Source organism: Narcine bancroftii, chromosome 1 (assembly GCF_036971445.1).
Source record: "Narcine bancroftii isolate sNarBan1 chromosome 1, sNarBan1.hap1, whole genome shotgun sequence".
NCBI lineage: Eukaryota > Metazoa > Chordata > Chondrichthyes > Torpediniformes > Narcinidae > Narcine > Narcine bancroftii.
In genome coordinates this window covers 71,771,013-71,793,308 of record NC_091469.1, presented here as the reverse complement: position 1 = coordinate 71,793,308, position 22,296 = coordinate 71,771,013, and positions in this window count along the sequence as shown.

Below are 22,296 nucleotides of genomic sequence, written 5' to 3'. Positions count from 1 at the left end.
GGGCACAAATGAGACTGCCTCTGTTTTCTTAAAAAATAAACAGTTGGAAGTGGTCTTACTACTTAAAAGCCATTTATGTTGTGTATATCCTATGATAAGGAAATACAATACAGAACAGTATCTCCCTCTCTTTCTAGAGATTAATGCCCCAATCCTGTCTTTTCAGGATGTCAAGTTTCTTCAGGCTCTTCAGTCTTCTGATTCAAAATGTTTCTCAGCCTTCAGTATATAGTTCTCTGACACCATGTGATGTGACATCACAACAGTTTTAGTTGCATTTTTGTAAAACCTCCTGCCTTTATTCAAAATCACTCCATATCCATAACAATGTCTGACCTCATCTCTGTTCAAGTGCCTTCAGTGGTTTACAATTCTAGGAAATCTGATCACCACAAGCAAAAACCTGTTTTTGTTTAAATTGATGGCCTCCTACAGCAGTTCTTCTTGAGTACTTGAATACTTCAGTTTTTAAATACGATAAACATTCTATTGTTCTTGAATTTCAATTAAGAACACTTCACTTCCATTATGGTTCTGTTTTTCAGATGCTACGAATCCAACTGAACTCTTTCTCTTATTGCAATAGCATTTCTGAAAATGTGCTGTGACCTGTGTGTGACCTTGTATCTAGCCCACAATTCCCTCTCTAGAAATATTTTAACTCTATAACTTACTTTCTAACTAAAGATTTTAACTTTAAAGCAGAACACAAATTTGTTACAGTACCAAATGAAATGCTGGATATCTTTGCTAGTTTCTGCATTTGGACCTGCAGCTTAAAGACCCATTACTTCAGATTCAAACAGTACTCCTGCATACGAGTGTTGGAGCTGGTGTCCATAGGAATAAAGCTATTTTCAAAAGCAAGCATTTTGTGATTCAGATGTATTTATCATTTTCTCAATGCTATAAATAAGATGAAAGTTGAATTTCAGTGAAACAAAAAACTACAGTTGCCTATACAATACAATGTTGCCGTACCTGCTGAACTCCTCCAGCATTGAATTTTTTCAACCAAACATAAAATTTATTCACAATAAGTTAAATACAAAAGGAAAACCATTCAAAATTCTGTATCCATACATTTCCATCACTGTACATTGTTACATTCATTTCTATTTACACCATTACCACCACTGCGGCATCATGTCCTTACTCCCCCTTCTGTTATTTGAGGGGTTTCACCTTGTTTCAGCTCTCAGTTGTGGCTGGAAATTCTCCCTATCTAACCACACACAAGCTGCTGATAATAAGACTCTGTAGTCAACATCCAATGTACCAACCCAGTTCCAAATTAAAAACATACTGCAAAGCCTCTCTCTCTCTCTCTCTCTCTCTCACACACACACACACACACACACACACACACACACACACACACACACACACACACACACACACACACACACACACACACACACACACACACACACTCTGCACTGTTCGCATTATTAGAACGTCATTTGAAATAGACTCTATATTCCACTCTTAGCTAATAAATGCAAAGCCAAGGCTGGCATCGTAAAGTGAATTAAATGTATGGCATACCTTTAGAAGAGTTGCATCCGGTGCTGAATCTCCTAAAAATGATGTCCTTCCACTCAGTTGTACACTTTCAGGTTAAGTCATTCTCAAATGCTAGCTGAACCAACTGGGCCTTTCTTTAGAAGAGCATTGTGCATCTGTGGTCTGAAAATGTGTTTCTCAGAGTGGAGAATGAATTCTCGCACATTGCTGTGGAGGTGCCAAATGTTAAAGCTTGTTTGAAAGCAGTCAGGACACTGGGCATTCCAATCAGTTGTGTGTGTGGTACTCTGAGAGAATGTGATGTATAGTCCAATCCCCCTCGACTGGCTGTGATTGTTTTTGTGAGTTGGAAAACTGTTTAGCAACTTTGTTCTCTGATTTAATTGTAGGCTATCGTGACAGGTCCATAATATGCTTCACAGCCTTTATATCAAGAAATGTATAACTTTCGGATTCAGTGCAACAAGTGCACTAGCCAACTGTGAGTTCCGCTCACCAAATCTGTGATCTATCTCTCCAAACTCTGAAACAATAGTATTGTTCTGTTTTTTTGTCATCATTCCTGTGTCCTGTATTTCCCATAATGATATAATCATCCAAAATCATGTTTGATTTGCATCTCCATTTGGGCAAATCAAAGGTCTCAGTGATGCGCTGGGAGCCGTGGACATGTCCCACACCTTATTAAACTCATCACAACGGATTTTCTATGTACAAGCTGTTGCACTAGCCACAATATTTAAACCTGTAATCAAGTCAGTGTCCTTTTTCTGTAGAAGCTTGTTTGGTGGGTATCTTCCCTTCCCTAGCACCTAACCTTCTATTTTCTTTTCATCCATGTGTCTAAGAGTCTTTTAAATGCCCAGAATGTTTCAGCCTTCACCACCATCCCCAGCAAGGCATTTCAGACACCCACAACTCTCTGTGCAAAAACTTACCCCTGATGTCTCCCCTAAACTTCCCTCCCTTAACTTTGTACATATGTCCTCTGGTGTTTGCTGTTCCTGCCCTAGGAAACAGGTGCTGGCTGTCCACCCTATCTATCCCTCTCATAATCTTGTAGACTTCAATTAAATCTCCTATCATCCTTCTATGGTCCAAAGAGAAAAGTCACAGCTCTGCTAACCTTGCCTCATAAGACTTGTTTTCCAATCCAGGCCACATCCTGGTAAATCTCCTCTGCACCCACTCCATAGCTTCCACATCCTTCCTATAATAAGGTGACTAGAACTGAACCAGAGATTTGTAGAATTGCAACATGACCTCTCAACTCCTGAACTCATTCCCCCTATTGATGAAGCCCAGCATCCCATAGGCCTTCTTAACTATCCTATCAACCTGTGCGGCGACCTTGAGGGGTATATGGATTTAAACCCCAAGGTCCCTCTGTTCATCCACACTGTTGAGTAACCAACCATTAACCCTGTACTCAGCCTTCTGGTTTGTCCTTCCAAAATGCATCACCTCACACTTATCTGGATTGAACTCTACCTGCCATTTTTCTGCCCAACTCTGCATCCTGTCTATATAATCTTGCAACTTTTGACAACCTTCAGCTCCATCCACAACTCCTCCAACCTTCGTGTCATCCTCCAACTTACTGACCCTTCCTTTCGCCTCTTCAACCAGGTCATTTATAAAAATCTCAAGATCATGGGTCCCAGAACAGATCCTTGTGGCACTCCACTAGTCACTGAACACCAGCCAGAATACTTCTGCTTTCTTCCTATAAGCCTTTTTTTTAAATCCACACAGCCAAGGTTCCACTGATCTCATGTCTCATGACTTTCTGGATGAGTCTCTCATGGGGGACCTTGTCAAATGCCTTGCTAAAAATCCATGTAAACCACATCTACTACCCTACCCTCATCAATATCTTGTGTTACCTCCTCAAAAAACTCAAAAGGCTCATGAGCCATAACCTTCCCTTCAGAAAGCCGTGCTGACTATCCTTGAGCAGACTGTACTCCTCCAAATGCTCATAGATCCTATACTTAAGAATCCTCTCCATTAGTTTGCATATCACTAATGTAATACATGCTAGCCCATAATTCCCAAGATTTTCCCTATTATCTTTTTTAAACAAGGGGACTACATTTGCCTTTCTCCAATCCTCCAACACCTTCCCTGCAGCCAAAGAGGATTCAAAGATCATAACTACTGCCCCAGCTATCTCTTCTCTCACTTCCCACAAGAGCCTGGGGTATATCACATCTGGCCCCTAGGACATCAATCTTGATGTTTTTAAGAAGATCCAACACTTCCTCTTCCTTAGTCTCCACATTGTCCAGCACACAGGCCTGTTCAATTTTGAACTCACTGTGATCAAGGTCCTTTTCTTTTGTGAACACTAATGCAAAGTATTCATTTAGGACATCCCCAAACTCCTCTGCCTCCATTATCCTTTAGCAGCCCACCTTCATTCTCATCATCCTTCTGTTCTTCACATACACATAGAATGCCCTGGGGTTCTCGTTAATTATACATGCCAAGGCCTTCTTCTGTCCCCTTTGAGCTCTCTTAAGTCCTTTCTTAAACTCCTTCCTGGCTATCATACACTTCACATGATCTCTTACTCTTTCCTGCTTCTTATAGCTGATGTATGCTTCCTTCTTCCTGCTTCATCAGCGACGTTTCCATTTTCCTATCATCTTTTCCTTGTCCCTGTGGAGCAAACCTATCCAGAACCCTGCACAAGTGGTTCCTAATTTCCTCCACATTGCTTCAGTGCTTTCACCCTTAAACATCTGTTTCAAATTTACTTTCACTAGTTCCTGCCTCATCCCTTCATAATTAGCCTTCCCCAGTTAAGCACTTTCCCATTTTGACTATTTTAATCCTTTTCCATAGCTATGCTGAAGCTAAAGGAATTATGGTCACTCTCACCTAAATGCTCTCCCATTGAGAGGTCTGCAACCTGACCAGGTTCATTGCCCAGGACCAGATCCAGTATGGCCTCTCATACTGTGACAGGAATCCTTCTTGAACACAAATTCATCCCCACCTGTCCCTCTTGCAGTCATATGCAGGACAAGTATTCATATACAATAAATAAATATTGTTTTGTAAATATTAAATTCTCAGATGGTTAGTGTAAGTAGGTTGTTCAGTATTCTCACATACAACGTGAACAGTTGCAGATCCAACACAAATCCCTTGGCATTCTGCTCACTACTGATTGCCAGCCAGAGTAATGCCTGTTTATCCCAACTGTCTGCTTACTATTGGTAAATGAATACACTATCCATGCTACTACTTTACCTTAACTCCATCCTTCCTTTTCTTAGTGGATAAATGGCAGCTTCTTGAAAGTCGTCTGGAAATCCAAATGCACAACATCCACCTCTATCCACTGCACTCACCATATCCTCAAAAAATATGAATAAATTTGTTAAATATGACCTTGACTACTTGAATCCATACTGCTTCTGCCTGATGTAACAATTTCTATCCAAAAGCCTTGCTTTAAATTGAATTACACAGTATGGTAAAAGGCCCTTTCTGCCCACGATCCCGTGGTGTCCAATTACACCCAATTGACCTGCAACCCCTGGTACATTCTGAAGGGTAGGAGAAAACTGGAGCCCATAGGGAAAACCCATGCTGACATGGGGAGAACATGCAAACTCCATGCAGACAGTGCAGGATTTGAAATCTGATCCCGATAACTAGCACTGTAATGGAATTGTGCTAACTGTGCCGCCCTGTTTTAAACATTTTCACAACTACTAACATAAAGCTAACTGGACTATATTTGCATCCTTTTTTAATCAATGTGTGACGTTTGCTGCTTTTCAATCTCCCAGGACCTGGTCAGACTTCATAGAATTTTGGTAAATTATCACAAAAGCCTTTACAGAACTTCTATAATTTTTTTCAGTTCTCTTGGCCAAATGGCCTAATCCTGCACCTTTATCTTATGGTCTTATTCCTTCAGGCCCACGAGTTGTTCAGCACTACCTCTTCATTGAAAACATTTGTATCAAAGTCCTCACTTCTCCTTCCATCCTTAATGTCTCTTTTTTGCATGTAAGAAGTGTCCTTCACTTTGGAAGATTGATACAAAATAGTCATTCAAAGCCTCAGAGATTTACACATTACCCAATATTAATTCCCTCTGCTCATATTCCAGGATACCTAATTGTATTTAATATAATTCTAAACATTTTTACTATTTCTTATAATATTTTGTGTTATTTTATTTTAGTAATCTGATGTCCCTATCTTTATTGCTTGCTTCATGAATTTTTTTGTTGCTTTTTAAAGTTTTCCTAATTTTCCAGTTTCCCACTGCACTTGGCGATGTTGTATTCATGAGGTTTCAGTTTGATAACTTCTTTTATTTCCTTTGTTATCTAAGGCTGGCCCTCCCCACCTATACTGTTCCCAATTTTAATTGAAATACACTTTTGTTGAGCACTGTGAAAATTATCTTTGAAAGTCTTCCACTATTCCTCAATAGTCCCACCATATAGCCTGTGTTCCCAGTCTACGTTAGCCAACTCCTTCCTCATTCCATTGCATTCTCCCTTGCTTAGGCATAATACTCTGGTTTTAGATCGAACTATTGCACCCTCCATTTGTATGAGAAGTTCAATCATACTGTGATCAATCTTTCTGAGAGGAACCCTAAGAATAAGAACATTAATTTTACCACTCTTATTGCACAGGACTAGATCTAAGACCATAAAACCAGAAGATGTACGGGAAAGAATTAGGCCACTTGGCCCATCAAGTCTACTTCCCCATTCAAATCACTGCTGATACATTTTCCTCTTAACCCCATTCTCTGGCCTTTCCCATTACCTTTGACTCCCATAATGTTAACGAACCCATCAATCTCCACTTTAAATATACTCAATGACTTGGCCTCTACAGCATCTGTGGCAATTAATTCTACAGATTTACCATCCTCTGTTTGAAGAATTTCACCTCATTTCAGTTCTTAAGGGGCATCCATTTATTCTAAGGCCATGCCATCTGGTCCCTACACTCCTTGACTTCTTGGAACTTCTTCAAAACTCCAGCAAGTGCAACTCAGAGCTATCAAATGCTCCTCATAAGTTAACCCTCTCATCCTTGGAATAATTCTCACAAATCTTCCCTCAACCGTTTCCAACCACATCTTTCCTATATATATGGGGCCCAAACCTGCTCACAAATGTGGTCTGACCAATGCCTCTTAAAACCTTAGTATTTCACTCTGTCTTATATTCTAGTCCCCTCAAAATTAATGCTAACATTGCCAAATTGCCAATGTATTCATGGACATCTTCAACATCTCACTCCAGCAGGGCATGGTACCCACCTGTTTCAAAAAGTCATCAATCATACTGGTGTCCAAGAAAGATAGGGTAACCTGCCTAAATGACTATTGACCAGTGGCACTCACATCAACAGTGAGGAAGAGTTTTGAAAGGCTCTTGTCTGAGTGGCAACATGGATCCATGGCCATTCACCTATTATAGTAACATCTCTAAGGCAGATGCCCTGAAACACCTGGGCAGCAAAGATGCCTACATTAGGATGCTCTTTATTTACCTCAGTTCGGCATTTAACACCCTCACCCCCTCAAAATTGATTGGAAAATTCCATGACCTATGACTCAACACTCCACTGTGTAATTGGATCCTGGATTTTCTCACATCCAGGTCACAATCAATGAGGATTGGTAAGAACATCTCCTCTGCAACCTCCATCAGTACTGGAGCAGCATAGGGCTGCATTCTTAACTCCATGCTCTACTCACTATATATGTATGACTGTGTGGCCTTTTATGACAATACCACCATCTACAAATTCTCTGTCAATACCACAGTATTGACATTAAAAGCAGTAATGAGTCAGCATGCAGGAAGGAGAATGATAACTTGGATGAATGGTGGACCAACAACAACCATGCACTCAATGTCACCAAATCTAAGGAGCTGATTTTTGACTTCAGGAAGGGAAAACCAGAGGTATACAATCCAGTAATCATTGGTGGATCAGAGGTGGAGAGGGTGAGAAAATGTAAGTTTTTGGGAATCACCATCTCTGAGAATATTTCCTGGACCCAGCACACTAATGGCATCATGAAAAAAGTATGTCAGTGCCTCTACTTCCTCAGGAGTTTTGGCATGTCATCAGAAATCCTGGCAAATTTCTACAGAGGTGGAAAGTGTGCTGACTGGCTTCATCATGGACTGGTATGGGGACACCAATACCTTGAGTGTAAAGTCTTGCAAAAGGTTGTGGACACAGCCCTGGACATCACAGGCAAAACCCTCCTATGATTGAGAACATCTAGAGGGAATGGTAGGATCCACACCACCCAGCACACACCCTCTTCTTGCTGCCAGCATCAGGAATGAGGTATAGGTGCCACAAGAAGCATCAACAGGTTCAGAAACAGCTACTACCCCTCCACAATTAAAGTCATCAACAACAACCTCAATCAGGGACTCATTTAAGGACTCTTACTTTTGCACTTTATGATTTTTTTCACAATCAGTTTTTTTACAGTTCTTTATTTGTTTACATGTGTACATTGAATACAGTGTTTTTACATTGCCAATGGTAATTCTGCCTTGCCCACAGGAAATAAAAATCTCAGGCTTGTATGTGATGTCCAGAATCTTATTAACCACTAAAGTCAAGCTGACCGATTTATACATCCCTGTTCTTTGCTTCTCTTCTTTCTTAAAGAATGGAGTGACATTGGCAATTGTCCTGTCCTCTGCAACCATCCTTAACTCTAATAATTCTTTAAAGATCACTATTTATGCCTCCACAATTTCTTCAGCTAGCTCTTTCTGACCCTGGTGTGTAGTCCATCTTGTTTAGGTGAGACCTTTGAGACCTTCAGCTCCCCAAGCACATTTTCCTTAGTAACTGCAGCTACACCACTTCTTCCCCCTGACTCTCTCTGAATTTCTGGCATGTCGCTGGTGTCTTCCACAATGAAGACTTGTGCAAAATACCTGCTCTACTTACCTGCCATTTCTTTACTCCCTATTTCCACTTCTCTAGCTTAATTTTCCAGCAGTCCAATGTCCACACTTGCCTTGCTTTTACTCTTTATATATCTGGAAAAAAAAACCTTTGGCAACCTCTTTTGAATTATTGGCTAAAATACATTAATACTTTATCTTTTCTCCCCTCATTTTTTGTTGTTGTCTTCTCTTGGTTTTTAGAAGCTACCCAGTTCTCTGGTTTCCCAGTAATTTTTGCAGTACTATATGTCCTCTCTTTTGCTCTTATGCTGTCATTGATTTCTCTTGTCAGCTACAGTTGTCTCATCCTCCCTTTAGAATCCCTTCCCTTCTTCTTTAGAATAAAATGATCCTGCTCTTCCACATTACTCCCAGAAACTCCTGCTATTGCTGCTTTACCAAGGTCCCTGCTAGGACCCCCTTGCAATGAACTTTGGCTGGCTCTTCTCTCATGCCTCGCTATCTACCTCTACTCAACTGTAATGGTGACACATCCATTTTAACTTCTCCCTTTCAAACTGCAGAATAAATTGGTTGTCCAGGCAGTAAAAACACACTGCTGGAGAAATTCAGCAAGTCAAACAGTGTTCTTTACATAGCAAAGATAAAGATACATAACCGATGTTTCAGGCTTGAGCCCTTCATTCAGGTATGGAAAAATGTCACCAGGCATCCAAACAAAAGGTAAGGGGTGTCAGTTATGCTGCCACCATCAGGAATGAGGTATAGGTGCCACAAGACGTATCACCAGGTTCAGAAACAGCTACTACCCCTCCACAATTAAAGTCAACAACAACCAAGGGAAAAGTCAATCTGTCCACCTTCTCCAATTGCAAGTGCCATGAGAGAATTGGTTAGAGTATCGGGCCATCTCTATTAAAACCACCATAAAAAGGACACTGTTTGACCTGCTGAGTTTCTCCAGCATTTTGTTTTTACTTCAACCACTATTTCTGGTTTCTACAGATTTTCATGTTTTACTTCTATGTGGCTAGGCGCAATATATCAGAATTCAGAATCAGAATTTATTGTCATGAACATGTCACAAGGATTTAATATTCTGCTTCTTAGATCTTGCATCATCTTTCACTAGCAACCTAATGTCATCCTTAATTATGATCTCGACCTAATCTCCTTGCCTATTCTTCCATATTACCTGATACCCCTGGATATCAAATTCCCTACCATCTCCACCCTGCAAACATGTTTCTGTAATAGCCACTAAGTCATGCTGCTTTGTACTGATTTGTGCTGCAATTCACTGACCTTGTTTTGAATACAACAGTTCTTACAATCTTTGCCCTTTTAGAATGTAATAATCTTTTGTATTTGACTTTTCCGTACATCAGTGATGTCTGAAAAATGGTGCGGTTATGGACATACAGCCGCCTGTGTTTGTTAGTCAGGGGTCATGGTTCATGAGTTCATGGGAAGGCTTGAATATAGTGCAGGTATGCTCAGTTCTCTGCTTGAGGTGGTGATGGGGGCAGCAAGGAGGCATGACTGAGTCCTCAGAAATGAAACGGGAAATGCTATATTGCAAACTAGAGATTTGTCTAAATTGGAAGAGCCATCCAACAAATTAGTCAAATAACAATCTAGCATGGTCACCTTCACAGAATCAGACCTTCCAGCCAAAGTCCCACACCAGCAATCCGGGTACAAATCCACTGCTAAGGAGTTTTACATTCTTCCTCTATCTGCGTGCGTTTCCTCCGAGTGTTCTGGCTTCCTTCCACATTCCAAAGATATTCAGAGTTAGTAGGTCAATTGGTTACATGGATGTATTTGGGTGGTGTGGGCTTGTGGACCCGAAGTACTTGTTACCCTGCTGTATCCCTAAAATAAATCAAATTAAATAAATTAAATATACTTTCACTATCCTTCTGAACATTATCCTAAGTTGCAACAATGTGTCAAGGCAAAAAGTCAATATGGATGAGGAAACCTTCTGTTTATTTTTACTTCCTACACATAGTTGATGAATCAATTCATCTCTGCATTGAATTCCACTTGAAAGGAGCAGAAAGAGTAGCAAAAGGGTTCAAAACGTACACTGAGTCGAAGACTTTAATGTCATCTACAAGAGTAGCACAATGACTTTCAGAGTCCTGAAGAACATGGCTGCCAGTTTATGTCAGCAATGGGAGGGAAAAGTCAATCTGTCCACCTTCTCCAATTGCAAGTGCCATGAGAGAATTGGTTAGAGTATCGGGCCATCTCTATTAAAACCACCATAAAAATGAGAAAGGAAGATATGATTTCCGATGATGATATCCAGTTTCACTTGCAAATTTTCCACTAACAGATTCTGGTCAACATTTGACAAATTAGGGCAAATTCCATTTATGTCATACAAGTGCCAGGCAATGACAATTTCCAAAAGGAAAACAAAATTTAACCACATCTTTTGGCATTAAGCAACATGACTATTGTTAACTCCATGTAGGAGGTGAATCCACAGACACTCAGTGACTCAAAAGAGACTCTTTTTTCCTAATTTTAGGGGTGCAGGGCTCAGGGTGACTCTTTGTTTGCCTGAGGGCAGAGCAAAGTTAAAGAAAATCATGTATGTTACATATTTAAAGAATTATTATGTGATAACAAAAGGAGCCTTGAACTTTGAATAAATATTCTGTTATTATTAATCAATTATTATTAGTATGATTATTGATCAATTAGTTAACTGGACCAGCCAATGAAATACTATGAGCACATTGGAGGTTGGATGTCTTGTGGAGAGTAATTCACTTTTTGACTATTTAGACCTTTTCATCATCTGCAAGGCACAAGCCAGGAGTTTGAAGCAATGCCCTCTATATGCCCAGATGTGCGGAGTTCCAAAAATATTCAAGAAACCTCACAAGGTATTTTGCTTGTTGGCACTCTATCCACCAGTATCACTTTGCAATCCTTCCGTGATCATATCAGGATGGCTGAGTGTGCGCCATGCTTAGAAGTAGCTAAACACACTTTTTTCAACAAAACCTTCCACACCACTTAGAACAAGGGAACAGCAAGCAGAAACTACCAGCAGCTAATACCCCTTCCAATTTTCACATCATTAATCTTTGGTGATTAATGATTTAAAATCAGAATCAGAATTTATTGTCATGAACTTGTTTTGCAGCAGCATGAAAGTGCAAACATTTCTATAAAACCACCTTACAAAATAAATAAAAACAGTGCAAGGAAAAGGCAAAGTAAGGCAGTGTCAATGGTTCATTGTTCAATCAGCAATCTGATGGCAGAGAGGAAGAAGCTGTCCTTGTGCTGCTGAGTTCTCATCTTCAGGCTCTTGTATCTTTTTCCCGATGGTAGCAGAATGGATAGGGCATGACCTGGGTGGTGGGGGTCCTTGAGGATAGAGGGTTCTTTCTCACGACACTGCCTCTTGTAGATGTCCTCAATGGAGTGAAGACTGGTGCCCGGGATGTTGCAGGCCAGGTTAATAACACTCTGGTGTTTCTCTCCACAGTGCACCTGTAGGCATTTTTGAGAGTCTTCAGTGACTCACCAAATATTCTCAAATTCCTCACAAAGTATATTCACTGGCGAGCCTTCTTCATGATTGCATTGATATGGAGGGTCCAGGATAGATCCTTGGAGATGTTGACACCCAGTAATTTGAAGTTCTTGACCCTTTCCACTGATGACTCCTCGATGAGGACTGGGTTGTGATCCCCAGATTTCCTCCTGAAGTCTACAATCAGCTCCTTGGTTTTGCTAACATTGGGTGCAAGGTTGTTGGTGTAATACTACTCAACTAACTGAGTTCTTTGAATTCTTTGCAAGACTGTTAAAAAACTGAACTTAAACCATGGCTTTGCATCCAGTATTTATATCCCATGAAAGAATTTAATAAAAGAGCTAAACATGCTAGCTTGTGGTTCTTTCCACGATATCTTACCTTCTGATTCTGGTTTCTCGTTATCAACAATTACACTCAACATTATTCAAAATATGAATCATGGTTACCGCGGAAATTGGCCACAGATTTAATATCGCCTTGTCCATGATCTCATATAAAGTTCCTTCACAACAGCAATTTTGTGTTCCAGATTAGCCAGATATTTATCTGCAGAGACTTGCAGCAAATAAAGTTTTCTATCAGATGCATCCCTGTAATTTAAATATTATCAGTTATTATAAGTAGCTAAAGGACCTGTTTAAACAAGAAAGTCTGCAGATGCAGGTTGGAATGCAAAACATAAATGTGCTGGATTAACTCACCAGGTCATGCAGCATCCATAGGAAACAAAGCATAACCGGGCCTGAGCCCTTCTTCAAGGTATGAGATCAAGTGCCAAGTAACATTCAGATTTCAAAAGTGGAAAACAATGATCATCTCCAAAATTGCCTTAATTTGTCATTTAAGGGAATTGATACTACCATTATCAAGTCCCCCACCATAAGCATTCTGTGGTGGTGGGGGGAGGGGAAATTACCAATGACATCAACTATTCAAGGTACTGGTGAGATCACATCTGATCTCCTTACTTGAGGAAGGATGTACTGGGTTTAGAGGTGTTGCAGAGTAGGTTCACCAGGTAGATTCCAAGGATGAAGGATTGAGCCAATGAAGAGTGATTGAGTCATCTGGGACTGTACTCACTGGAATTTATGAGAATGAGAGGGGAAGGGGATCTTATAGAAACATATAAAATTATGAAAGCCTTAGATAAGGTAAGTTGTTTCCATTGGTAGGGGAGACCAGAACTTTGGGACCTAGTCTCAAGATTCAGGGTAGTAGATTTAGGATGGAGATGAGAAGGAACTGCTTTTCCCAGAGGGTGGTGAATCAGTGAAATTTGCTGCCATTGAAGCAGTGGAGGCAACCTCAGTAAATCTATTTAAGACAAGGTTGGATAGATTTTTACATAGTAAAGGAATTAATGGATATGGGAAAAAGGTAGGTAGATGGGGATGAACCTATCATCAGATCAGCCATGATCACATTGAATGGCAGAGCAGGCTCAACAGGCCGACTGGCCTACTCCTGCTTCTATTTCTTTATCCCATCCTCTTCTGCACTAACCCTTTTGAAGATGCCCATGGAAATGTAACTTACTGACATCTGCCATTTTGAGGTCCATTTTTCCAGCTGGTTTAGATCCCTCTGTAAACTTTGAAAGCCTTCTTTGCTGTCCACAACACCTCCATTCTTTGCACCATATGCAAACTTGCTGATCCAATTTACCACATTGTCAAGCAGATCATTGATATAGTTGACAAAAAAACAATGGACCGAGCAGCAATCCTTGAGGCACACCACAATTCACAGGCCTCCAGTCAGAGAGGCAATCATCCACTACCACTCTCTTGTCCCATAAAGCGGTTTGTCTATTATTTATTAATTACATTCTCAGGATATGTGCTTGGCTGGCAAGACGAGTATTGATTGTTCATCCCTAATTAAGCCCCAACAGAGTGGTTTTGAAAGGACATTTAAGAGCTAACCACTTTCCTCTTTGTCTGGAGTCACATATAGATAAAGCATGGTAAAGACTGCAAATTCCTTTTCATGAAGGGCATACAAAGGAAGAGATTTTGGCTTATCAATTCAAGTGTTCCAGATCTAACTGCTCTTGTGAAGGTGATGGTAATTTAGAGACTCCAATGTGGAAGGGTCAGCAATATATTTCCAAATCAGGATGATGTGCAGCTTGGAAGGGAACCTGTAGGTGGTGGTGTTCTGAAACAACTCCTTCCCTTGAACTCCTATGTGGCAAAGTGAGTGGGATTGGAAACTCCTGTAGGAATAGGCTGACTAAGTAATGGCAGTTTATTTTGTAAATAGCACATGCTATAGCTGTGATATACAGAATTAATGTTAGGGTAGTGAATGAGCTAGCAATCAATCAGGTTGTTTTGTCCTGAATGGTGTTGAACTTCCTGTGAGCCTTGGAAGGACTGTTTGAGCCCCCAAATGTCCTTCCAAGTGAAGCAACAGTTCACTTGTGAATCTGAAGAGGTAATTTACTGCATCCAGTGCTCCCGATGCAGCCTCCTCCACATTGGCGAGACTGGACGCAGTCTGGGAGATTATTTCGCTGAACACCTCACTCTGTATGCTGCAGCTGCAAGGACCTCCCAGTGGCCACCCATTTTAATTCCACACACCATTCTCACATCAACATATTTGTCCAGAGCCTCATGCAAGGTTACCCGCAAATTGGAAGAACACCACTTTATATTTCATCTGGGCACTCTCCAACCGGTTGACATTAACACTGACTTCTCTAATTTCCATTAACCCTCTCTCCCAAGACTCCCTCTTTTGTTATTCTTCTGTCTTCTTTCCTCCAGCTCCCCATCCCCCCCTTCCCTTCCCTCTCCATACAGAGAACTATTCCCCACCTTTTTATTCAGGCACTTGCCTGTTTATGTTTATACCTGACGAAGGGACCAGGGCCAAAATGTTGGTTTCCCTTTAATTCCTATCAATTCTGAGTGACCTGCTGAGTTTCTCCAGCGTGCTTGTGTATTAACTGAAGACCTTGGGGTTTGGTTTGCCAGGCTACAAGCCTCAATCTGGTTTAACTGAAGCCTATCCCTTTGAGTGGCTTTCTCTTCCCCAAAAATTGATTGCAGTGTTCCATGAATTGAAAACCTTTTCTTTCACATTATTCCTTGATCAACCTGACACCATTTAATGATCTGAACTTTTCAACCAATTTGCATATGGCTCAGTATCTCAGGTTTGTTCTTTTTGAGGTTTTCCATTTCAAGTTGATCTGTTGCTGTATTGGGAAGGGTTGTGGCTGACATATGACAGCACTGCTCCCTTCCTAATCAGAGGACACACCAGCTACCAATCAAGGTTTGGTTCCGCCCCACCCATTATTGCACATCTTGCTGTTGGATACATGCAAATTACCTGGACTGCACTCTCCAGCCTGCCTGTACTTGGCCTTGGGCCATTGGCTGTTGTAATTAGATTAACCCTCCTGCCACTGAGCTATTGGCCCCCAGTAAATGATGTGGGCTTGTCCCTCCAGCACTATAAAGGTATGATGTGCTTGGGACCACCCTACTTCACTCCAGGCCTAGAAATGTGGAAGGGTGCTGGAGAAACTGTTGATAAGATGTGCACTGTTAGAAGGGTTGGGAGTGTTTAATTTGTAGTATAGAGCTGTGCTTGCACTGAGTCAAGGGGTGGTGGGGCATCATAGTGATTTTTCTCTGATCATTGTATGCACCAGTTCATTGTGTGTTGTGTGTGTGTGTGCTCTGCATCAGTTGCCATTTTCCCACACTTGCCTTCTGTAAATATAATCCTTCCCTACATCAAAACTCTGTTCAGAGTCCTTGCCTTTGAGACCTACCAAACATGTTTCCTCATTTACAACAATTGGTGCTGCGAGCAGGATCTCAGAGGTCTTGGCTGGACACAGGTGTGGGGAAATGTTCTGGAACAGGGGAAAAAAAGCCAGTGCAGGCACTGAGGATAGGACTCCTGGGTAGATAGATGAGAGGGAGGGATTTGAGCTCTTGGCTAGCATGCTGGCAGACCACGGTAAACCAATGGACTGGTCTGAGCAATTGGACCCACATGGTGAGAAATTGGGGCACCATGTGGTCTCCCTCCTTAAGGAGACGGGGTTCCCCAAAGCCAAGGGGAGTCAAAGGGGTGCCTTTTGACTGTTTGCATCCCTCCTGAGACACCAGGTCAAGATTATTAACCAGACTCAGCATTTATGCAGCCAGAAGGACAGGGAGTTAGAAGAATTCTGGTAGTGCTGTTGCATGCTGCAGGAGGCAGCACAGACTGCCTCACGATCTTGATGTCATGGGACCTGCAGATTCATACAGCTGCAGCAGGTGCAGGCTGCCCGTAGGTCTGGCTGGCAGCCGGACCCACTGAAAGTCCAAAGTCCGAACCCTGATTCAGCAGGGCAACAAGCTGGATGCGTGGCAGGGGGATGGGGACATCTGGCAAGATAGGAGCCAGGAGGAGCTGAAGCCCGAACCCCATAGCCACTTCTCCCTCCCCCAAAACGAATCCCTGCACATGCAACCTGTCACCGCATGGACCTGGACCCAGCGCAGGGAGGGGGTAGAGGGGGATGTCAATGCTGAAGGGGGCTACTCCGCATCAACTGAAATGTGTGACTTCTCCCAAAAAGAGTTAACTCAGCTAGCAGACCGGTATAGTCAGTAACCGGACAAGCGCATGGCTGCTTCGGCTGTGGGATGAAGGGACCCCAATTTGAGCCTTGCCCACCAAGAGGCGAGCACCCTGGGGAGCCTCTCTGACCAGCAGAGCATTAACAATGCCCTACGGGCACCACAGCCAGAGATCCAGAAAGGCACCACCCTGTGTGATCAGGTGGTGACTGCAGTAAGAGTCTGGTACCCCACCCTCCTGGAGTGGGATCTACACAGGCACCATCAGTGAGGGCACCCAGTTTATTAGAGAGTGGGCGCTGATCAATGAGATTTACGAGGGGCTATCTACTGAAATTTATTGAAAATACAAGGGTGACTGGTGCACTCATGGGGCACCTTGTAACCAATGCAGCCCCGACCTTAAATCAGTGGTTCTGCCCCTCATGGTACCGGCTAATGGGAAGACTGTGTGGGATGCCATCACCCTCCTGGAAGGGCGAGAACACATGCAATGGGGGCACCCACCCAGGTCCGTATGGCAGCACTGTGGACTAGAAATACGTTCCTTCCCCACTTTACATGCAGGCAGCTGTTCTTGGATCTACTGTGCACAGGGGTTAACTATGCCAGCACAAGCGGGATCCTGACCTCTGCCATTTTCGCCCTGTGGAAAGAGCTTTGTGGGGGAAGAAAAGGCCAGGGGTAAACCTACAACCATGCTGGATAAAGCCAAGGGCTGCCCCTGCTGACACTGACACTGTCTCTGCTCCTCCCCTACTTGAAACAGTCTCCCCTGCTCTCAAGGCTGAGCTCAGAGACCTGCTAAGAAAGGAAGTGTCCTATCTGCCAGCAGGAATCCTCATCCATGGGGTGGCATACCCCCACGCCCTCACCTTATAGGCCAGGGTCCCCTGGCACATTTGTTTTATTGCCCACTCCTGCCTGGGGGACCTGAGGCCACATATACCTGTAACTGTCTTAATAGAGCCTTTCCCTGAATGCAATGTTTTAAAGGAACAGTCCCTTTGTACTAACAGGAGCAAGTTTACATTCAGGGTTGCACAGGACAATTGTTGCTGGGACAGCCAAAGTGGAACCAATTGTTGTCTCCCCTACTTCCAAGATTGTCTGTAGCCCACAGTACAGACCCTGAAACATTCCTCTCTATTTCAACTCACAAGAGCAATTTGCAGTTACTTGGGACAAGAGACAAGTCATATTCCACAGTTTAATCTGCTGCAAAATCCAACCTATTCAACCTCACCCAGAGGTGTCAATTGTCCATTATACGATCCTTTATCCAGACCTCTAAAATCTGGAAAGCTCCAAAATCCGGTAAGCGGGAAGAGAGGTGGCCGGCGCTTGGGGGAGGTAGCTGAGGGACTGGAAAGGGGTGGGGGTAGATACAGCACCACAATTCAGATGGACTTTCCAAAATCCAGAACATGCTGTTCCCCAAGGGTTCTGGATAAAGGATTGTGTACCTGAATCATTGTTTCAGAGGCCCTTCACATGCTAATCTCCCTCAGGAACCCGGGCTGGCTCATTAATATTGAAAAGGTGCAGTGCCCCAACCAGAATGATCTGTTTCTGGGGATCCAATGGCGTTCAGGCCAAAGAGATATTTTTGAGACAGCCAAGAATGAAATTTTGAATTTTGCCATCCCCTCACATAAAACAGACTTCCAGAGTCTCGTGGCCCTCCTAATGTATTAGCAGCAGAACATACCCCACGTTACTATGCTCTTTGAACCACCCTATAGGGTCTCCCATAAGAACGCTACATTCCTACGGGGACCAGAACAACAGGCTGCTTTTGACACAGCAAAGCAAGCTGTTGTACAACCACTGCCACTTACTCCCTGCCAAGCAGGTGTTCCTTTTAAATTACAGATCTCGGCCAATAAGGCAGGTGCTGAATGGAATCTCTGGCAGAAGATCCGAGGGTGAAGAGTCCTGCTAGTTTTCGGGACAAAATCTCCGCCTGGTGCTGTCGCTGCTACCAGCCATTTGATACCGGGACATCGGCCTTAGGGTTGTTTATGATTTTGCGAGCACCTGGACAGTGACACCGAATTGACGACTGACCAGCAAGACAGTTCGTCATGAATGATGCAAAAAAAGTCTCTGCAAGAGAACAGCTGTTGCTCTGGAAACTATCACTGGACATTCTATCTTATCAAGCCTTTAGTTTTTTTAAAAACAGGCACATTTAGCTGTGGTTTTTACTATGCATAATGTCTCTAAGCACACTCAGAGAAACTGAAATTTATAGATATATAATTGCAGTGTGGATGTAAAGTTACAGTTTGTGAGTTGATCAGTCAATGATCAGACCATTGTATATATTTTGTTTCACAATGACAGCATCACCCCAGAAACTCTCATTAACAGAAAACATCTCATGGGGTGGGGGCTGTGGGAGCCTTTATTTAAAAAGACTAAATTGGCTAACTTTTCATCCTGGCTCCTCCTGGCTATCATTACAGGGATCCAAAACAAGCACTTAGGGCACCCATTGAAAGAGAACGGCATCCTGGTGTCAAACATCAGCCCAGAAAAGCAGGCGCCCAAGGTACACCCTGGATATATACCTGCTGGGCTGCCCCCACCTCACCATGGGGTAGCATGGTGACAGGCATCTGGGCTCAAGCATGAGGCCAAGGCACGGGATGCGCAAGCCAAGAGAGGGCTCTGGACCTGATGGATGACCTTGCACTGCCTACTTGCAGACATTGGTGCTCACATTTGCCAGTTAAGCCAGAGAACCCAGGCAGAGTCGGTGACCAAACAAATTCCTTTTTCTACCCTCCCCTCTGACACTGGGGAGCAGCTCCCACAGCATCCTGCTCCATTGGTAACACAACAATCCTGTTTGGTCAGGGGTGCGGGGTCTGGTGAGGTGTTATCATTGAATTTAATTATGTGCCTTGTCCAGCATTCAGATGGCACCAGTGTATATATTGACCCACTTGATTAATATTGTTTTTTTAAACATCTTTTGACTTATAACGTACATAGTTACTGATTGTCTCATGATTGGCGAGTGGTGTGACCTCTGAGGGGTGGATTTTATTGGGAAGGGTTCCCCCTTCCTCGGTTTGGTTCTGCCCCACCCATTAGTTCCACCCTTGCTGTTGGTAACATATAAATTACCTGGACTGCACTCTCCAGCCTGCCTGTACTTGGCCTTGGGAAATTAGCTGTTGTAATTAGATTAACCCTCCTGCCACTGAGCTATTGGCCCCCAGTAAATGATGTGGGTTTGTCCCTCCAGCACTATAAAGGTGCCATGTGCTCTTTGTTCTCCCTCTATGCCAATTTGGGACCACCCTGCTTCACTCCAGGCCCAGAAATGTGGAAGGGTGCTGGAGAAACTGTTGGTAAGATGTGCACTGTTAAAAGGGTTGGGATCATTTCATTAGTGTCCCTTGTAGCATAGAGCTATGCCTGCACTGAGTCAAGGAGTGGTGGGGTATCACGGTGATTTTTCCCTGATCATTGTATGTACCAGTTCATTGTGTGTGTGCTCTGCATCAGTTATCATTTTCCTACACTTGCCTTCTGTAAATATAATATTTCCCTGCATCAAAACTCTGTTCAGAGTCCTTGCCTTTGAGACCTACCAAACATGTTTCCTCACTCACATTTGCTTCTCAAAATATTTCAGTGTATTCTTATTCCCAGTATCTATCAATTACTATCATTGGACTATGCCAAATGGATTTTCCCCTTAGGATCAGATTTCAGATTTATTGTCAGAGTATGTCCATGATATCACATACTGGGTGGTGTGGATCCTTGATGATTGCTGCTGTTCTCTGATGGCAGCTTTCCTTGTAGATCTTCTCTATGGAGGGGAGGAATTTGCCTGTGATGTCCTGGGCTGTGTCCCTTTATGCTCAGGGTTAATGATATCCCCATTCCAGACTACGATGCAGACTGTCTACAAACATTCCACCACACATCTATAAAAATTTGCCAGGGTTTCCACTGTCATACCAAAATTCTGTAAACTCCTGAAGAAGTAGAGACTCTGATGCTCTTTTTTTCATGATACCAGTAGTGTGTTGGGTACAGGAAAGAAACTTGGAGACGGTGACTCCCAAGAACTTAAATTTTCTCACCCTCTTCCACCTCTGATCCCCCAGTGGTCACTGGATCATACACCTCTGGTTTTCCCTTCCTGAAGTCAACAATCAGCTTCTTGGATTTTGGTGACATCGAATGCGAGGTTGTTATTGGTCCACCATTCAGCCAAGTATTCAATCTTCCTCCTGTATGGTGACTCATCGCATTGTTTTATATAACCTACTACCAGGTTATCATCAGTGAATTTGTAGATGTTATACCGAGCCACACAGTGTAAGGGCAGGCACCCCTGTGGTGCTCTGGAGCTGCTGAAGGTTGTGGAGATGTTCTTACTAATCCTCACTGATTTTGATCTAGAGGTGAGGAAACCCAAGATCCAATTACACAGTGAATCCAGGTCTAGGAGTTTGCTGATCAGTTTTGAGGGGCAGTATGCCCATTTGATTTTCTCTAGTAAAAGAGTTATGTAATGATGTTAGGTTGAAAAGAATGGATTAGAGATGCATATACGGTGGTCTAATGTACTGTTTAAAATTTTGGCAAATTAAATACTGAAATTGGTTTGGTGGCTGCTCCTTAAATCAAGTATCATAGCTTCAAGCTTCACTTTGAGGGTTGTAATTTTTTAATGCAGAGCATTATAGATGCTTCTTTAAATAGTATATGGGGGCAATTAGAGAATATTGGATATGGGATTGGGCTGGAAAGTGATTTGTTTTAAATGGTGTGTCAGATGCAAAAAGTCATACACTAGCTTTGTCTGTTCATGTTTGTTATCTTCTTGACTTAAAGCATTGTATTTGTGATCTATCTTTGATCCTACACTTCAAATATAGACTTTATATTCAAATCTGGTGTGATGGGTTATATTTTATTTTATATTATATATAAATATGTTTTTTAAAAGAGATAGATTGTGGGGGGTTTAGTGTGTAGGACACTTAACAAACAGATAAACACCACAAAAGAGCTCTTATTTGAAATACAAGTGCTATGCATAAGCGGAAACTTCATGTCTACAGTGACTTTGCAGAAACTTTGATGAATGCCTATGGATACTTCACAAGTAGGTGGAGTAAACGGACCATTGTTTTTAAAGCAACAGATGGCCAGGCTCAAGAAACTGATTCCGGTGCTGGCAATCTTTCTGATTACACTTTTATGTTCTAAGAGGGGTCATGTGGCTTTGTAAGCAGAGAGAGAGAGAGAAAAAAACCAAACAGGCTTCTTAGAGAGAGAGAGAGAGAGAGAGAAGCCGCTTCCAGGTGGAATCTCCTGGAGAATGTGACTCTGGAGCAGCTGCAGGTGTCTGCGAAGGGACATTTAGGTGGCAGTGCTCAAGGCGGTGTTCTGCAAACTGAAAGGCCCGAAGTGGGGAGACGTGCCGCGGAGCAAACGCCGGTTCCTGAGTCGGGGCAGGGGCAGCCGTCTGAAAGCTCGCCTCCCTGCTGCCTGACAGCCCCCTCTTTGCAGCCTGACAGCCCCCTCTTTGCAGCCTGACAGCCCCCTCTTTGCAGCCTGACAGCCCCCTCTTTGCAGCCTGACAGCCCCCTCTTTGCAGCCTGACAGCCCCTCTTTGCAGCCTGACAGC